This window comes from Austrofundulus limnaeus, unplaced genomic scaffold (assembly GCF_001266775.1).
Source record: "Austrofundulus limnaeus strain Quisiro unplaced genomic scaffold, Austrofundulus_limnaeus-1.0 Scaffold218, whole genome shotgun sequence".
In the NCBI taxonomy this organism is placed as follows: Eukaryota; Metazoa; Chordata; class Actinopteri; order Cyprinodontiformes; family Rivulidae; genus Austrofundulus; species Austrofundulus limnaeus.
In genome coordinates this window covers 340,529-361,072 of record NW_013952620.1, presented here as the reverse complement: position 1 = coordinate 361,072, position 20,544 = coordinate 340,529, and the positions used below count along the sequence as shown (strand labels likewise).

General features: G+C 38.0%; 1 long non-coding RNA gene across 1 annotated transcript in view; it reads right to left on the bottom strand.

The window, feature by feature from the left end:
* Nucleotides 1-1,019: 1,019 nt before the first annotated feature.
* Nucleotides 1,020-20,544, bottom strand: part of LOC106525222 (uncharacterized) — a 35,984-nt gene continuing 16,459 nt past the window's right edge. Inside the window, exons 2-3 of the long non-coding RNA XR_001311091.1 lie at nt 8,298-8,367; nt 1,020-1,043 (exon numbers count right to left, since the gene is read on the bottom strand). This is a non-coding gene — a long non-coding RNA (uncharacterized LOC106525222). The remainder of the gene's footprint in view (nt 1,044-8,297; nt 8,368-20,544) is intronic.

Genomic DNA, 20,544 nt, shown 5'->3' with positions numbered 1-20,544 from the left:
CTGAAGAGCAGGATCATTAGGCCAGCCTTTGCTGTTTTGTTTGATTTTATTGTTCATTTTATTACTGTACTTTGTTCATTGTTTTTATTTTATGCACCTGTACAGCACTTTGGTTTTTATTGTGCTTTATAAATAAACAATGATGATGATGTGAGCTGCAGGCAGGATAAACTCAGGGCGCAGGCAAAAATCCAAAGTTTAACAAAAGATTTATTAATAAAATAAAAAGGCTGGCAGGACAGCTCAAAAACTCAGGAGAACAGGAACACAGAGACCACCACAATGGCTATGTAAACAGCACAATGAACGGATACAGACTGAGGACAAGACACCAAATATAAAGGCAAACAAATTAAGAGACAAATCAGAAACACAAGAGGGATCAGGTGTGCGTGGGCGGGGCTGAAGGGCAGAGCAACACAGGGGAACATTGAAAACACTAGAAAGTTAAAGAAAATAAACATAGACCATGACAGATGATCGACTTACAATAATATAAAAGAATTATCAATAAAAATAAATTTCCTTTTCTAATGTGTACTCCAATAGATTAAATGTGCACGCACACACTCATGAAATTTTAGAGTGTGATGTTCGTATGTTTTGTTTTATGGAATGATTTAGGACTTATTCTATAAAAGGTTTTTATTTAGTATCAGGATTAACAAAAAGAGCACCCAGAAAAGTTCAGCCAACAATGAGGGAGACCGTACAGAAAAGGTAAGTAACTTCATTTACATTGAATGTATTTTGTCTCATGAGAGACAGAGATAACTGGTCAGTAAGTCTGGAGATGACTGAAGATAATTAAACTCAGAATTGATCTGTGTTCTTTGATTATAGTGACTGATGAGGAGATTGGCTTGGAGAGGAGGGTACCAAGGTTCCAGGAGGTCAGTAGACATGAGGTAAGTGTAGGAAGTAGGATGAGATGAGATGGAGAGAGGATGGAACACTGAGAGCTGATCCAGGTAAGAGGCCAAGAAGGTTGAAGGTTGGGTCCAGGGGCACCGGTAAGGCAAGAGTGTGTATCCACAGGGTGTCTTGCAAAATACAGAGAATACAAAGTTACTTAGAGATTTAAAGCACAATGTTCAGAGGCCGTCACTACTGTTACCAGAATCCCGTAATATTCCAGCGAGGAATTTGTGCAACAAGTGCTTTTATGCCAAGCGACGTCATCAACCAGGATCGGCAACAGGGTGAGTAGATGTGGCTCTGCCCCTTCTATTCAAGGAGGTGTAGAGGGAAATCAGCCAACAAAATAACAAAATCGCTACATTGTGTTTGTGACGATGAATGAAATTTAACCGTTGTGCTCACTCTGCTACATTTATGTTCTTTGAATAGTGATCATTGTTTACTATCTTTTTAAATAAATCAATGACATGAAATGAAATCAAAAATAGAATAGAGGCTGCTGTAGCCCTGTGTTCAGTGCTGAGGTTTCATGATCCTGAGGTTACAGGTTTTAGTCCAGGTTGCACCAGGATGCACATCCAGCATAAAATAGTTGCCAAATCTTTTGTTTGGGTTCACCCCTTGTTGTGACTCCTATAGAATCGAGTAGCCACACATCAAAGTGTAAGTGACTTATTTTTTAAGTTATTCAGCTCACTACACCGATGGACTGACGGAGTGTTTTTCCAAGTCCTGTCTTTGCTTTGCAATACCAAAATATTGAATCAGATTAATAAGAAAGTTGGAAGTATTGGCACACAGAACCACAGAGTCATAGAGCCTTTGTCTGTTAGCAGTTCAGAACTGAGTTTGCATTTATGTATGAATGAATGGGGATAGAGTGTAATATTTATAATTGTCCAATGTTCATGATCTTTATAGACACAACAATATGTAGTAATACTCTGTGATTGTTAGTGGAACATAAACTAGCAGGATAATCTTCACTCTTTATCAACCTTCAGCTGTGAGACAAGAGCATAACTAATGAGTCTTGTTAAAACACATAGGTAAGATAGAACTGTCCTCCATGATTATGGTCACCTCTACAAAGAGATGACAGGACTGGGTTATTTGGACCGGTTTCTCAGTTAGGGACAAGCCAGTCATTTATTCGGATGACAGACAACAACTCTGCCATTTGTAAGGTTCCTGTCCGGCTGAAGCAGTGACATCAATTCTCATTGATGTGGTTGTGCGATTTTGTTCTTGGAGTGGCTTCATTCACCCCTTCAGAACACAAGAACCCGGGTCAAACCTTTTTTCTCACAGGAGTATGTGCAAACTAAGTATTGTGTGATTGGTCAGACGTTCATGGGCATTTTTGTTTATTTCGAAAACCACTCTGACAGCTTCCAGAAACCAGCGGTTATGCTAGTTTGATAGTTTTGAGGAGCAGTTGTCTGAGGCCGTCAGAAAAATCATCCATCTAGATGACTCTTCCAGACGCTTGTAAAGGTAGTCAAATGGTCAAAATCTCTTAGACGGAGATAGTACAGATGTTTTTCACAGAGGAGTCTGTCTTTGTAGCAGATTTGTGGTTAAACTGTTAATGCAAGGACGGAGTGGAAACCCTGGTGAAAAAAAAACCCGTGTCGTGCCATGTTCAGCAGAGGAGGGCTTTCCCAGAAGCTCTGCACCGTGTATTTCATGGACTATGAAAGGTGTGTATGAAAAAAAATCTCACAACCATGTGACTACGAGCCGACTGGCTCCAGATGGAGTGTGTTGGGCCCTTTATTCCCACTGCTTTCATTTATTTAATAGAGGTTTGAGTTTCATTACATGACTATAAATCCGACATTGAGCAGACAATTTGAGTAATTAACAAGAGGACAACAAGCTTTGCTATTAAATTTTATAGAGCATTTAGACTTTTAGGTGTAGATGCGCTATTTATATCGTTCTGACAACATTCTTTTCATCAGCCAAGATCAAGGATACATCACAGCAGTAAATTCAAGATGCCTGACAGCAAATACTAATTTATATCCACATCAAAACTCCTGAGAAGTCTAATTCATTCAAATGTTGCTCCTCTTTAGAAAAAATGTGTATGGACTTGTTTTTAAAATGATCGTTTTATGTTTGACAGCTTTTCTTCTGGTTTTATAATGAGGTTCTGTGGTTAAATGTATGTATATGTGTATTTATTTAACCTGAAAAACCTCTTGTGGTTAGCTTTTTTCCTTTTTGGTGCTACAGAGATTATTACATAACAATGTGAATTCAATATGAGTTTTGCTTACGTGTATTTTTACATGAACAAAGCTTTCTTTAAAAAATCTTCTGAAAAATAACAGAACATGAAAATTCTTTGCAAAATAAAACATTTTTGTAAAAGAAATAACAGTCATTTATAAAAGTTAGATTTAATCACTAAATCAAACAAATATTTTTCATATAATCTCATTGGTTTATGCAGACTGGTGGAAACATATATAGTTTAGAATTTTCTCAATTCAGTTAACCTAGAAGTTAGAACAAAACATTTCTTCTGTAAGCTCAGCAATCCTTTGTGCCAGACACTAAAAAAAAATAGCATGCCCAACTCACTTGTAAAAACTGTAGAGAAGAACAAAACAAACAGATTTGGCCAAAAATATTTCATCAACATCTCAGGAAATGTCATCATTTCAGAAGCATCATGGGAAGAACAATTTTGTTTGCCAAATCCGTCCCTGCACAGATGCTACATTTTTCTGCTCACAAAAATTTTCCATTTCTCAAATAACTATGCAGGAAGGTATTAGACTGTAATCTGTGAACGCTGTTGAAACCAGTTTTGGAGCAGAGCAGATTGGTCATTTGAAAGTTCTCATGATGTCTTTCTGTTTTTAAAGTAAATGTGGTAGTAAATGTGTTTAGTGTTTTGTAACAGGCATAAGACATAAATCGTGTTTATAGTTGACAAAACTGGGATAATGTTTTAAGTACGTCTGTTCTGATTTCTGATCTTTTCCAACTTCTTTTAAAAAATGATATGTTCATGTTTAGGAACAGGAAGAGCAGTGTGGTTTTCATCTTGGTCGTGGAATAGTGGACCAGCTCTACACCCTCAGCAGGGTCTTGGAGGGTGCATGGGAGTTGGCCCAACCAGTCTACATGTGTTTTGTGGACTTGGAGAAGGCGCTCAACCGTGCCCCTCAGGGGACTCCTGTGGGGGGTACTCTGGGAGTATGGGGTACCAGGTCCATTGATATGGGCTGTTAGGTCCCTGTATGACCAGTGTCAGAGCTTGGTCCACATTGCCGGTAGTAAGTCTAACTCGTTTCTGGTGAGAGTTGGACTCCGCCAAGGTTGCCCTTTGTCACCGATTCTGTTCATAACTTTTATGGACAGAATTTCTAGGTGCAGCCAAGGTGTTGACGGGATCCTTTTTGGTGACCTTAGGATCACATCTCTGCTTTTTGCAGATGATGTGGTCCTATTGGCTTCATCAGATCGTGATCTCCAGCTCTCACTGGAGCGGTTCGCAGCCGTGTGTGAAGCGGCCAGGATGAGGATCAGTGCCTCCAAATCTGAGACCACGGTCTCCTGTTCTGCCCAAAAAGGGAACTGACAGAGATGCATAGAATAAAAAGGAATACTGATTAGGAACAATGACACACGCCTGGGGAAAGAACAACAAGGATCAGGTCGGAGTGGGCGGGGCAAGAGCAGGAGACTGAGGAAAACTGACGACATGGGGAGCATGTAACAGAACTCAAAACACAAGAACCCAGAACACAGACAGAAACATAAAAGAAAAAGTGTAAAAATAAACTCTGGGAAAATAATGAATAGAAAAACACAGATTAGGACAGTATGACATTTCAAAAACCTCAAGATCGGAAAACTGGATGGAGTCATATTTAGGTGCTTTTCAGTAGTTTGTAGTTTGATACTGTGGTAGCTGTGGTAGAGTGATTAATGGAGTCATCCTGTAATTGGTCGGTTGCCTGTTCAATTCCCTGCTCCAGCTGTCTCAGTCGTTGTGTTCTTGGGAAAAACACCTGCCTAGCCTACTGATGGTGGTCATAGGGGCTGGTGGCGCAGCTGGGCAGCCTCTCTCAATCTGCCGCAGGGCAACTGTGGCTACATTGTTACCATCATTGGTGTGTGAATGACTGATGCTGGAATTTGTAAAGTGTCTTTGAGGGTTTGCAAAATTTTTACACACATATCATCATGTCTTGGATGCAACCTTTCTGTGTGTCTGCACCGTTTGTACATGAGACTCCAGCTCCTCATGACCTGGACAGAAACAAGAAGGGAAGAAGTAAAGAAAATGAATGAATAGATGAGTGAACCTCCACTGCATGAATAGAGAAATGCACCTAGCTATTCCTAACCCTATCATGTCATAGAATTAAAGAAAGGTATTATTATTATTATTATTATTATTATTATTATTATTATTATTATTATTATTATTATTATTATTATTATTATTATTATTATTATTATTGTTGTTGTTGTTGTTGTTGGTGTTGTTTTATTATTATTATAAAGCTATAAAAACACAATATGAATATGAACATAAAACACTGAAAACCACACATCATTTCCCACTGACAGTTCTGTGATAATATGTACCTCTGGCTTTCAACACCAAGCTCATTTGTTTCAAAGAAATGTTTGAAACCTTCAAAAGCTTGACTAACATCTTTGTCCAACTTTTGAAAAGATTAGGTTTTGTTGACCTGAGGGCCCTTCAAAGGTTTGGCCAACATTTCTCTATCAGGAATAAATCAGCTCTCTACCTGAGGCCACACACTTCATCTGCTAATCAACATCAAAAGATGTGTGAGGACATTGGTAGGCTTACTTGTTATAAACTGGTCAAACAGAATGGTGTGAACCTAAACCCTGGCCAACTCATGTGCAGGGTGTGAACAGAGTTCAAGCTGATGTTCTGCTTTTTAAGGCAGGACCTGTTTGATCCACTTCAGGAAGTTGAACTCAGCGATCCTGTAGAACACAGGAGTTTGCCACATGGCAGGACTTTTGGCTCATCAAAGCTCCAGTTCAGCTCCTTCTGGCTGAACGTACCCGTTTCACACTTGTTGACACGTTTCTGCAGGTCATACAAGGCCATGCATGCATCAGCGTCTCATTGGGTATTATCTAGTTCTTGGAACTCTGATTTATTCATGCTTGGCATCACTTCATTTTGGCTGGCTTCTTTTACAAGAGGGAATCTATGTGTACAGTGTTTCCAACACACTGGGTCGAAGGAGATGAGCAGCAGCTTGAGGAAAGTGTAGATAGGTGAGAGTGACTCATGCCACATCGGTGTTTTTCCCCCTTTTCATGATGACAGACAACACTTTGTCACATCTCAAATGTTTATGTAGGCCTACCCCCCCACCCCTCCTCCTGGACTTGTATGATGCAGTTTACTTGGCATCTGAAAATACATTTCCTCAAAGGTATTTTGAATCTGAAAAGAGCTTCACTGAGTGAGAAATAGTGTTAAGAGCAGCAGACAGTTTAAGTTTCACTTTCACTTTCACTCGTTTGCTTTGTTACTGCCGAGAGCCTGCAGGAGTCATGGGCAGGGTATGTGGGGTGGGGGGTGGGGAGGTGTGCTCCGTTATGAGGAAGCTTGGCTTAAAGACACGTTCCAGAGATACTTCTGGTCCCAAAAGGCGTTTCTGGTCCCCACCTGCCGTTTTGCTCCTCAGCATGGCTTCCTAAAAACACTGCAGGATTTCTCAAACATGCATGAATGAGTCAGAGCAAGGCTTTGGGCATGTTTTTTTATGAGAGTATAACATTATAACATGATATAAAACACAAAAAAGTTCATTTTACATGATATTGCCCCTTTAAGTCCAAAAACAGAGGTCAATAGGTAACTGCATGCAAAGTACTTTAAATGCAGATGAGTCTAGGGCAGGCGGAGGCATACAAGTCGAAGCTTTGACATCAAGTTCTACCTTGTTTTTATTACTGAACTAATGGAAAGCACTTTGATTCAGTAGTCACTGTTGTAAAAAACTATATCAATAAAATGTGGTTGATTGATTGGTTGGTTGGTTGAAGGAATGATTGTAGTATACCACCCTTCATTTCAAGCTTTTGAAACAAAGACACTTTAATATTGAGTAAATATGAAACTATAGTCATTTTCAGGTTCAGATCGAAAACTCCGTTTATATGTTAGAGACAACACTCAGTGCCCACTACATCAAACTTACACTCAATTTCTGTAAAAGCAACTAATAGTCTTTGTTTTTAATCCCAATCTCCCTATACATCCTCATCTTCTACCACATATCCTTGGCCTGGTAATGGAAGCAACATGTGTAGGAGAAAAACCCAGACCTCCTTCACCCCAGGGACACTTTTCAGGTCTTCCTGGGGTCCCCCGAGGTGTTTCCAGGCCAGAGAGGAGACAATCCCTCCAGCAAGTTCTCGCTCTGCCCCTGGGCTGCTTACCATGGGGAAAACAAATAAAAAATAAAACTGTACAGGGAGCCTATAGAAGACATCCTAATCAGATGAACACCCTTAACCAATTTCTCACATTGTGAAGGAGCTCTACTCCAAGCTCTCTACAGAAGACAGAGCATCTCACACCATCTTTAAGGCTAAGCATAGTAGTGTTGTTGTACTTGAAACAGGTCTTGGTCTTAAGACCGGTCTCAAGACCACTTTTTGATAGTCTTGGTCTTGTCTCGGACTCGACAGCATTTGTACTCGGTCTTGTCTCGGTCTTGAGACACTGTGGTCTTGGTCTTGACTTGGTCTCGGGTTAGGTGGTCTTGACTACAACACTAAAGCATAGGGTGGAAGATAATTTCAGTTGTTTGTATCCAGGATGTGGTTCTTTCAACTTTGATCCAATCTCCATTGTAACACAAGTAAATCTTGATTGAACTCCTTCTTCATCATGACTTAAAGAAGCCATGCCTTCATTACTGGGCAAGGCTCCAATCTGTTGATCCATCTCCAGCTCCATCCAACCATCACTCAGGAACATCACGCCCAGATACCCCAACTCCGCCACCCGAGGCAAATACTTTGTACATGAAATAGGGAAAAAGCTGGTTAAATAGATTGTGTTGCCTTCACCAGTGTCCAGTCTTTAACTGACTACATAATAAAACTCATAAATTGTAGCAAATATTTGTTTCAATGCAAATTAATCATCTTCATCTTTCCAATGAGGGGAACAGTTGAGATCCCACCCCACCTCTACACTGCAGATGAAGTGTAAAAAGTCAGATCTGTGTGTCTCTGACATTGGAGAAGTCAACTGTATGATGATCAGTTACAGTAATTTTGAAATGGTGACCTCTTAAAACTGTGGTGTTTCTTTAAATCAAAACCAAGTGTGTGTGCTTTACCCAAAAGAGAAGACTCCATCAGACCTTCTTCTGTCCATCATCCAGTCAATTCAGGGCCAAAGGAGGGAAACTGAGACAAACAAACACACACAAACTCACACCTATAAGAACCTAAGGTCAGTTGAGAACCAATATAGTTTTTGGTTTGTTGGAGAAAAGTGGAGTACCCAGAGGAAAGCTGCACCTGTTTATGGTTCTATCATGACATCATTAATAAGTCATTAACCAATCAGGTCCAATAAAGGTCCAAAGAAGCAGATCAGTACTGTGACATGTCTAAATAGACATTTGTCTTTAGTTATGATTATGAATTTTTATTGATGATGCCATTTACAAGGTTTTCTTGTATTTTCCTTCTTTATATTATTCACGTTTCAATTTAAATGCCTCTAAAGTTTTGCTGTGCTCACATCAAACCTTTCTGTCATATAAATTCAACATACAAGAAAATACAGGTTTTATTTGAAGTAGAAGGTTGCCCTGTTTAAAGTTTTATGGGTGTTTTTTTAATAACTGTTTTATGAGGAAAAGCTTTATGGAAACTTGGATCTCACTTTTCTGTTGGGACAAACTGGCAGCAATGTTTTCTTAATGACAGCCATCCATCATTGTTAAACATAAATTTTATATAAAAGAAGTTCATAGCTGCTATGACGTCATCTGGCATTTGGCCGTTTATGCCTTTGAACACGATGATTTAAACCCAACTATTGGACTTTCATCTGTTGCTCAATAAATTTACAGCTTAGTTTAATTATTATTTAGCTTCTTTAGTTTACTTTATTTGAGATTTAACATGTTTCTGCAAGTTTTTTCCGTCCACGCAGCTAAAATTAGGCTGACGTTTATTAGAAACGCACTTAAAGGGGACTATTGTGTATTTTCCAGGCACATAGTTCAATTCTATACCATAAACAAGTAAATATTTTACATTCAGTTGTTATGGAAATGCTGTATACTGTACATCAAAAATACATTGCCTGGCCAAAAGAAAAGTCACCACCTGGATTTAACTAAGCAATTAGATACGAGCCTCCTGTTGGATAATTACTGCATGAATGATTATCTTTCAGCTGGCAACAAGTTATTTAACCCCAACTGGTGCAATGAGGTGCTTATTTCTTAAACAAACATGTGGAAAGACTCATCTCGTGGTCGTGGAAAAGATGTCAGTCTGTTTGAGAAGAGTCAAACCACTGGCATGCATCAAGCCGAGAAAACATCGCAGAAATAATCGTGTTCAAGGTCATGTGTTCTGATGAGTCCAGATTTACCCTATCCCAGAGTGATCAGGGTAAGAAGAGAGGCAGGTAGAGTGATGCACCCATCATAGTGCCTACTGTATAAGCCTGTGGGGGCAGTGCTATGATGTGGGGTTGCAGACGTTGGTCAGGTCTAACAATATGTGCTCAAAGAAGTTGAGCACATATTGCTGCATCGCCTACAGACTGTCCAGAATGCATCAGCTCATCTTTTAACAGGTACTAAAAAGCATGAACACATAACCCCAGTCCTGCTTCTCTACATTGGCTTCCTGTTCACCTGCAAATTGATTTTAAGGTTTTATTGATGGCTTTTAAAGCTTTTAATGGTCTGGCCCCGTCATATTTATGTGATCTTCTTTACATCCAGTCAAAGCACTTATCTACAAACCAGTTTCTGTTAGATGTTCCTAGATCCAAACTGAAATCTAGAGGTGACTGGGCTTTTGCAATAGCTGCTCCAAAGCTGTGGAACAGTCTGCCTCTTAAAGGGATCCATGATTAGTTGTAACATTAAACTTTATTTGATAAACATTTATTTTAACTGTAAAATAAAGACTGTAAAAACACTGTAGGATGTTCAGTTTTGTCAATTTTTTAAAATATATTGCAACACAGACTGAGCCATTTTATTTACACGCAAAGCATTCTGGGTAAATGATGACATCAAGGTCATCGGTGCGAGACTGCTAGGGAGCTATATCCACCCTGAAGGTTAATCTTGGACAATATCTGATGATCGACTTTTTTTAAATGAAACCAGAGAGCGTTGACAGAGAGGAGAAGGTAGAAATGACTCAGCCTGAAACTGAAAATATGGATGGAGGACAACAGAGCTGCTTCATGGAAGAAGAACCTCAGCTCAGCCTTTGCACTAGCGCCCATGCCATATTGCCTTATACGTATTAGCACGGCGCTAGCGCGACAAACAAGCTAAACTGAGGTCCTCCATCCATATTTTCAGTTGCAGACTGAGTCATTTTTATGTTCCCCTCTCTGTCATGTGGATGGAGGACCTCAGTGATGAGAGAATGTGTAGCACTGAGCTAATACATATATATGGTGATAGGGGCTAACGCTAAARCTAACAGGCTAAGCTGAGGTTCTTCTTCCATGAAGCAGCTCTGTTGTCCTCCATCCATATTTTCAGTTACAGGCTGAGTCATTTCTACCTTCTCCTCTCTGTCAACGCTCTCTGGTTTCATTTAAAAGAGTCGATCATCAGATATTGTCCAAGATTAACCTTCAGGGTGGATATAGCTCGCTAGCAGCCTCGCACCGATGACCTAGTTGATGTCATCATTTACCCAGAATGCTTTGTGTGTAAATAAAATGGCCCCGTCCGTGTAATATATTTTTTAACTTTTAGTTTAAAAATTATAAAAACTAAACAGCCTACAGTATTTTTACAGTCTTTATTTTACAGTTAAAGTATATGTTTATCATATAAAGTCTAATGTTACAACTAATCGGGGAGCTCTTTAATAATATTGAGGCTTTTAAATCTTTGCTGAAGACCCATTTATTTTCTTTGGCTTATGTATAAGACTGAGTTGGATGTTCAATTAGAGCTTTTTCGTATATTATATTGTGTTTCTGTATTTGTATTTATTATTTGTTTTTTTATAAGTCTTGACTGAACTGTGAAGCACTTTGGTCAGCTTTTGTTGTTTTAATGTGCTAAACAAATAAAATTGACATTGACAAAGAATGAAGTCAGCTGACCTGAATATACTGAATGACAAATTTATTCCATCAATTGATTTATTCTTTCTTACAGCCAAAATAGAGGTGCATTGCCTGAGGGCAACACCATGCCATAGAGCAGGGCTATTCAACTGGCGGCCCCAGCGAGTGACCAAAGTTCGGCCCGCCAACTGGTTTATTCATCTCTTAAAACCAAACCCCCAGTTTTCCACTTTAACTCCGATAAGTTATTTTAGTTAAACATAGACATGTTTGGTATCTACAGAAACATCAGAATCTTGGCTATAAGCTATTAAAATCCCTCTCTATGAACATCCAAGACAGTTAAAACTACAAACAGTTGACGATAAAACTATGAAAATGAAAATAATTTTTTTTTTAAATTTGGCAGGTCAGAGATGTCAAAATAATGTGTTAAATAGTGTGTTATTTTTGTTTTGATATTGTTTTATTATCACTGCTCTTATTACACAGAGTTCTGTATGTTGTATTAATGATTAAATGCAGCAAAATAAACTATTTCAAAAGTAACAGATCTTTGTGATACTTGGTTTGTTTACAGAATAACCTTAATTGCTGGATGTTCGGCCCCTCAGCTGTTGATCTGCAGTAACCGTGGCCCCAGGAGCAATTTAGATGAATAGCCCTGCCATAGACGGTTAAAAGCTAAAATGCCAAAATACCGGCCTTTAGAAGTCTCAGAAAGACAAAATGATTGTTAAGGTTTTTTTACCCAATAGTCAGTGCGAGCTCACAGGAATCCTATAAAATGACTTGTTACAGTTGTCAATAAGGAATAAAACAGTTCAAAAGAAAAAGTAAAGAGAGATAAAGATAAACCTAAAAGGGATGTAGCGTGGCCAAAACAGAGAGATCTAGGTGCTGTGATAGGATGTGTGGACTGCCTGAAGAGTGTGTGACTCTTTGAAGTGTGTGTGACTGGTTACTTCTGCTGCAGGGTCTGAGACTCACTCCAGATCAGATCGACTGATTTCAGGCCATCATCTCCAGATTTATAGTTTCTGTGCCCCTCGTTTTCATTCATATTCTTTCCACTGATCTCTTTCCCCTTTAGAAGCCCCCCACCCCCCACACCACCACCACCACCATTTCCCTTCCTGCCTTCCCTCACTCTGTTTTCCATCCTCGTTGCGTTACTAGACCCCAGTGCATTCCAAGCAAATATTAGATGTGTGTGCATACATTCTTTTTGTGCGCATGCTCGAGGTATTTCACATATGCAACTTGAATGCATTAATCTTTTTTTTTTTTGTCCGATAACTTTGAGGAACACGACTCTAAGCTCTGTGACTTTCACTGAAAATAAGAGGGAAAAAACACTAATAATAGACATGTGAGTGGGAATGACTTGAAGCATAAAAAAAAGCCAACTTTAGCAAATTCTGCTGGCCTACTCCACTTTACTTTAACATTCCAATTTAAGCTATTCTGGAAACATTTCAACAAGTTAAACAGCATTAACTTGTTTTCAAAAGATTTTATAAAAGATGTGAGGTCAGCAGAGCTGCTGGCAGTTATTAAACTAAAACAACTCACTGCAGATAACCAACATCCAGAAACTTGTTAAACTAGGCAAATAGCACACTTTTTCAAATCAAGGGGAGAAATAATCACTTGGAAGAAATAAAAAAAATGACTTCACATTTGTTTTGCTTCATTGTTTTCAGTCTAGGCTTTATGTAGCAGAACACAATAAAAGTTATGTGGTTTTACCAGGTCTAATTTTTTTTATTTTAACCTCAAATGTTCAAAAACACACATCAGATTCCACCATGTCATTTATTAAAAATAAATCAAAAGCAGCCAAAATAGATTTTTACACACATTTTCCAACTGCACTCCCGCTGCTTCTATAGTATTTAAGCGGTTCAGTATCAGCCAGGAGTTGATGATAAAATGCATTGATTGACTGATCATAACCTTTCAAAAAGCAGGAGTTTTGTCAGTTTGGAGCAACCACCTTTAAGAGATCATATTGACACAGGACACATACTCAGATTTCAACCAATATTTGCAGAAACGCAAATTTTATTACACCTCATCACTGTGGCTTGTTTCCAGAGCCTCCCTCTGGCTCAAAGTCTAAACAAATGGCAAATGTCAATTTGTATTGTTCATCCTAACATAGTACCTTTTTATCAGTGTCTCCAGAACTGAGTCACACCCCCTGAAAATGACATTATGGAAGGAGGGGACTTGTCTTATTGGGTGACAGTCTTCTAAGGAAACATTAAACGTAGAAACAATGAGCCTCATGCACTAACATTATTTTTATTCTAAATTTCATTTACTTTTGTTCGTACGAATGGCTCGTACAAACATGCCACGTCAGATTCAGCAAACTCTTCTATCTTCAGGAAAAGTGTGTAAATGAGCTGCGTAAAACTGCTGAATGTGCATTCAGGTGCTCGTGCACGAGGAGAGGAGACTAGCATAATTACCAGCTCAACAACACCATATAAGGCTACGTTTCCTGCCCCACATACCAGGAAGTGACCATTCATGAAAATGGCAGCGCAAAGTAAAAAGAAGAACTTTGCAAGTTCGGAGGTTGAAGTCCTGCTCTCAGAGATCCAGAAAAGAAAATCAGTCATTTTTAGCAGCTTCAGCTGTGGAATTAAAGGACCTGATAAAACCGAGGAATGAAAAGAAATGACGACTGCTGTTAATGTCGCGTCTCCCATGGGCCGTATACAGTGACAGAGATAAAAAAAAATCTAGCAAACACAGTGGAACCTGTTATGTTTTTGTTCATTTTAAGTTAGATTAGTAATTTTAAAACCTGACAATGACTAGAGCAATTTTTTTTGTTCTGAAATGTGTATAAACCCTGGATTTGATAGAGGGTGGAATTTCTTAACTTCCTGAATGACAATAAAAAACCAGACAAACTCCCTGCAGTTTCTGGACTGTGTTGCACATTTCTCAGAAAAAACATCAGCCTTTTTTTTTACTTTTTCTTTACAATGTAATCAGAAAAGTGTTAAAAGTTTAGATGGAACAGCAACATCCATCATTCTTAAATGTTTGTTTCAAGTTATGAGGAATCTATAAACTTCTCAGGAAGCAATGTGGTTTATAGCCAACAGTCATGTTAACATAACATTTGTGAACATGAACTATTCTACACACTAAATACAGTCACTATTTGCAGTGAATATTATCTTTTATGAGTCTGATTGCTGATGACATAAGTGATTCCTGGACTGTTCTGTATTGCACCACACAAAATGTAGGTATATACTGACAAAAGTTTTGAAACTTAGAAATCATAGATCTAACAGGATGGTTTGAGTCACTTCTATAAGTCACTGGGTTCATGTGAGGCTGTCTCAGCAGATTTGCTGCTCAAACTCACATCATCCTGCAGGCCATTCATTTTTCCAATGGGAGGTGATGTGTGCACAGATAAATGAAAATGTAATGAAACTAATTTTGTACAACAAAAATGAATTATATTCAGGTTGACATTAGAACTGACACGCTAATGATGAAAATGCAGGAGGACATGTTCAGAATCAGCTGAGGAGAGACAAACACTGAACTCAACAATAAGACAAGTAAAACCAAACAGTGATGCAGGCCTGTGTGGAAATGATAGCAAATAAAAAAGACATTTATTCAACAGCATTTATTACACTTGTTGCAACCTTGCTCATAAAAAGGCAATGAGTCCTGAATTTTAGGGGAACTCTTTAACCTGTGTGCTGGATCCAAACAAAAAGAAGACAGAAGTCAATAAACTGTAAACTCAGAAAAAAGACTTCGCTTCATTCTGATGTTTAAGAGCATCTTTGTAGCATCTGTTTATGTGACCCTACAAAAGGTACTAAATTTAGTTACAGGTTGACAATAAAGGAAATTAATTGAACTACACCCTCCACAGCTAGTAAAACTGCAGACCTGCAGCCTTTGATGAATAAATGTTTGAATACTTAGTGAGGCTGCAGAAAATCTACTTTTAGTTATCTGATATAGACTTTTACAAATAAAATGTAAACACTTATTGGACTTTTTAACAAATTCATGAGCTTTATGTGAATTTTTTAACTCTGAGTATGTGCTGGGAATGATTCTCAGCTACTGCCACAGCAAACGGCTCATTATCTGTAAAACTGACTGAAACGTAGCCATTTTCTTGTTGGCAAAGATGAATTAGCCATGGCATCCATCAAAACTAATTCTCTTGTAGATGCAATATGTAGGTAATAGATATAACATGATTATACACTGCAAAAACTGTCCACCTAACCAAGTTTTAAAATCTTGTATCAGCCAAAAAGTCTTTTTGATCTTGTTTTGAGACTGATTTACTAAACAAGAACTGATTGTGTAAGAACAATAATCTTGTTTTCAGAATGTGTGAGATTATTTGTCTTGTTAGTCTGAAAATTTGACTCAAATTAAGTCAAAAATTTCTGCCAATGAGTAAGAAAATTTTACTTGGTAAGATTCTTGAAATAAGAAAAATTGAGTCAAATCAAATATTTCAAGAATCTTCCCAAGTAAAATTTTCTTACTCCATTGGCAGAAATTTTTGACGTAATTTGAGTCAAATTTTCAGACTAACAATACAAATAATCTTACACATTCTGAAAACAAGATGATTATTCTTACACAATCAATTCTTGTTTAGTAAATCAGTCTCAAAACAAGATCAAAAAGACTTTTTAGCTGATATAAGATTTTAAAACTTGGTAAGATGACAGTTTTTGCAATGTATTATGGGAGGTTTTTTTCTTTTTTAGTCATCCTATGACCTATTATGGTCAAAGCTTTTCTATTGCTAGTGTTCCAATGTGGGTGCAACTCCTTCATTGGTTTTACAGCACCTGGTAGTCCTAGATCAGGGGTCTGCAACATTTACGATCAAAAGAGCCACTTCTGCTCCTCGTCTCACTAATAAAATGTGTTCAGAGCCGCAAAACAAGCTACAACTGTGATTATCAACTGGTGGTTCATGGGCTTTTTTGAGGCCTTTTCAGATGGCCAGTGACATTATAAAACTAAAAATATATTGTGAATTTTATTATTTATTATTTTTGCACATCAGGACGAATGAAAAGGCCATATTCAGCCATATTCATATAAACAAGAAAAATACTGCATGTAGTTTTTAACAAATTTCATAAAAACTAGGTCAAATGAACTATTCAGGTATTTTTTTCTAATACTTATTATTATGTAGTTTTCAAATTCTTTAAAAGTAATTCTGATGGATTTGAGAGAAAGATCTTAGAAAGAAGTTGGATTATTTAAGTGAACACCAGGCTAGCATGAGCTAACATGTTTTATCTTTTGTATTAGTAGCATTGATCACATATTTGCATACAAATTGATTTCTGTTGTGAGTATAAAAAACAATATATGTATATATATTTATTCTGTTTGGCCACATTTTCAAAGAGCCACTGCAGAAAGACCAAAGAGCCACATGTGGCTCTAGAGCCACAGGTTGCAGACCCCTGTCCTACGTGGTCTCCCATCTAAGTACTAACCAGGCTTGACCTTGCTTAGTTTCTGAGATCAGATGAGATCTGTGTTCAGGGTAGCATGGCCGTACTAATGAGTTAATCATTAATTAATCAAAGTTTGTGCAGTGGTTTATGAGATATTCTGCTAACATAGAGACAAATAAACACACAGGCATAAACATTATTTCCTACCTTCTAAAGGTTGGCAGTAATGGTACAGTATAAACTGGTTTCAGTGCTGAATAATGAAACTTGACCTTTTTATTACTTTTTATTTCAAATTTTCAAATAAAAAAAACAGGGAACTGTACTCTTTCATGCAATCCTAAAATATGAAATGGCAATAATAATAAAAAACAAAAAATAAACAGAAACAAAACCATTTACACGTAAAATGTGATTAGGAATTATTCTTCCATGGCATTAATGGTTTCCATTTTACCTCAGATTCCTTATTGCAACCTTGCAGCACTTTATTCCATGATGAGTACTTTTTTTCCTCCATCTTTTCATTGTGTGATCCTAGGAGACTGTGGCTTTGAAAGTTAACCTCTTAAGTTTTGTAAGTGTTTGAGGTCTCAGTAGCTTCAGGAACATCTGCTCCCCTGACCTCAGTGATCTTTTAGGATTGTTTAAAGTTAAAGTCTCCGGAGATCAAAAAGGTGCTAATCCTTTACAATAAAAATAAAATCTTAAATATATGGAAACACAATATGGAAAGTTTTACCTTTTAACAAGGAAGAAACTCGACTCCAACTTGAAGCAGATGAAGATGTTTCATCATGAAGAACAGAGAAAAACAAGTGAGATTAACAGAGATTATGGAGTCAGTTCTGCTTGAAGCTGCAGAAGTGACTTTGGTGGGAGAGCTTAAACATCTGCACTCACACCATGGTTCACTTTTTAATTAAAAAAATATAAAAATCCCCCTATGTACCTTTTATACTGAGCCCCTAAAGGGACATTAGATGAAAAACTAATCTTGTGCGCACTAGTTACTGTCTCATGTGCACCAGATAGAATCTTAGTTATCATTGTGTTCCAACTGTTCCTCCTTTACCTCATAGTAGATTGGAAGGCACTTTTCAATATGATAATAAGCATTTAGGCACAGTGGGTTTTGCTCCTTCTCTCAGGGTCCTTTGACTGGGGGAAGCACTCGATCTGCGGCGTGGAGAACCAGGCATCAGACATTGCCAACAGGTGCTAACAGACAGACAGCGGAGTTTTCCAGGTTTGCTCAGACATGTTTAAAACTTCAATCAACTGATGGTGCGATTTACTGAAACGTTTGTGCGAGAGGGAAACATATTTAACTTAGAAAACCAAAATCCAACTATTAAAACCAGCCATGCGATTTGGCTCAAAATTCTGTCAGCTGTAGGTCCGTGTGAAAGTTTCAGTAGAAGAGCTCAGAGTGGCTTGCAGTCTAACTCTCACCGCAGTGGTTCCCCAAGTTGGGGTCGGGACCCAAAGTGGGGTCCTGAAACATCAAGGTGGGGTCCTGAAACATCAAGGTGGGGTCCTGAAAAGATTTTCTAAATTAATTACATTGTTGCCTTAGTTGCCTAAAATGTATAAATGTAGAATAATAAATATTGTTACTACGCCCATGTTTAGTTGACCTGATACAAATGTTTATCATCCAAAAATATTTGGGGGCACAGGTCTCTGCTACTGTTATTTTGTGGGTCAAAAGCTGAAAAGTTTGGGAACCACTGCACTTCAGAATCAATTTAAAGAGTAATAAAATAATTGGTGATGTAATATTTTCCCTATAATTATTAGAAAAACACAAAATTATTATAAATACGTATTTACAGTATATTTATGTAGCCTTTGTTTTTAGGGTTATTAACAAAGTTTGTGTACTCAGACCAGTAATTTTGGGGTCACGAGTTTTTGCCATGAATATTTTGTGGGTCAGAAGATAAAAAGTTTGGGAACCACTGATGTAGAGTGCTTCTGTGGCATGATGATCAAATTGGAGCCGCGCCCCCGCTCGTGCTCTGAAATGTTTCAAACTTCAATTAACTGTTCTCTGTGGACTGACAACATTTGAAGCGGGTGTTGTGATGTCGGGCAAGCAACGCAGCGGTGTCTTTGTATGTCAAGCCAAACTGGAAATACAGCTCATTTATGTCACATATTTTCATTTCAGTAAACGCAGCTAGTCCAAAATGATCTGAAACATCCTGTGAGTTATCTTATATGCATAAATTACTATCTGGTGCACACAACATCCCAACTGGTGTGCATAAAACACTATCTGGTGCACACAACATCTTAACTGGTGTGCATAAAACACTATCTGGTATGCATAAAATACTACCTGGTGTGCATAAAATACCTGGTGTGCACGAGATAGTATTTTTTTCATTCAATGATTTAGCGGCTCAGTACTTTTAACTATCCAAAGTATTTGTTATAGAAATGCTACTTGTAATTAAAACTGCAAGCAGTGATGAAGGGGCCCACACACACCGGTGAGATTTAGATGTAATTATGTACAGCTAAAGCAGTTTCTGGTCCTTCTTTCAACTTTTATTAGGCACAGCCAAAATACAATAGTACCAAGTGGCCAGTTATGGACTAAATGAAACTTTACACAACTACTTTGTAGCTGCTAGGAGAAAAGGTGTGAGTAGGTGATTTTTTTTTCAAACCACTTGGTAGCACAGTGGTGAATTGTAGACTTTAGCATATGACCATGTTCAGAAATAAATTCCTACATATATACATTACAGACCAAAAGTTTGGACACACCTTCTCATTCAAAGAGTTTTCTTTATTTTCATGACAATGAAAATTGTAGATTCACACTGAAGGCATCAAAACTATGAATTAACAGATGTGAAATTATACTGTATACTTAACAAAAAMGTGTGAAACGACTGAAAATATGTCTTATATTGTAGATCCTTCAAAGTAGCCACCTATTGCTTTGACTACTGCTTCACACACTCCTAACCAAACATTGTAGACAACCCTGACCATCCTCTTCATCATACTGTCATAGAGAAACAGAGCATCTTTAGTCGGAGGCTTCTTCAATTTCATTGTAATACAGACCACTACAGAATATCTTTCCTCCCCAGCTGTCACCATCTAATTGTTTAGTTAAATGAACACCTATTTTCCCTCTGAGAAGCAGTGTTTTTGATTTGATTTGATTTGATTTGAAACATAACTTAACTTCTGCTAATCATATGGTGAATAAGTAGAGTAGGGTTCATATATTTGTAAATCAGATTCTGATGAACCAAGTGCCTCACCATCCATGAACCTCACCGCACATCACTGCTGGGTGGAGTTTGCATGTTCTCTCCATGCATGCATGGGTTTTCTCCAGGTACTCCGGCCTCCTCCCAAAGACCAAAAACATGAATGTTAGGTTAACTGATAACTCTAAATTAGGTGAGAATGAGAGAGTGAATGGTTGTTTGTCTCCATGTGACCCTGTGATGAACTTGTGACCTGTCCAGGGTGTCTCCCACCCCTTGCACAGTGACTGCTGGACCTGTGACTCTGAAAAGAAGAAGTGGATATCGATAATGGATGAATGTTTTGAAGATATAGTTTCTACAGTCTGTATCCTTTAGTTCAGTGGTTGTCAAACTGTGTGATGCAAACCCTGGGAGAGGATTCTGTTTAGGGTTCTTACAGAGGGGGCATTTAATCCTTTCTAGATTTAAACTCCATTTGAGTTAATTAGGATATTCTAAATATTAAAAATACCCAGGATGAGTTCAGCCACTGATGACTCAACTTTAGAGATTTTCT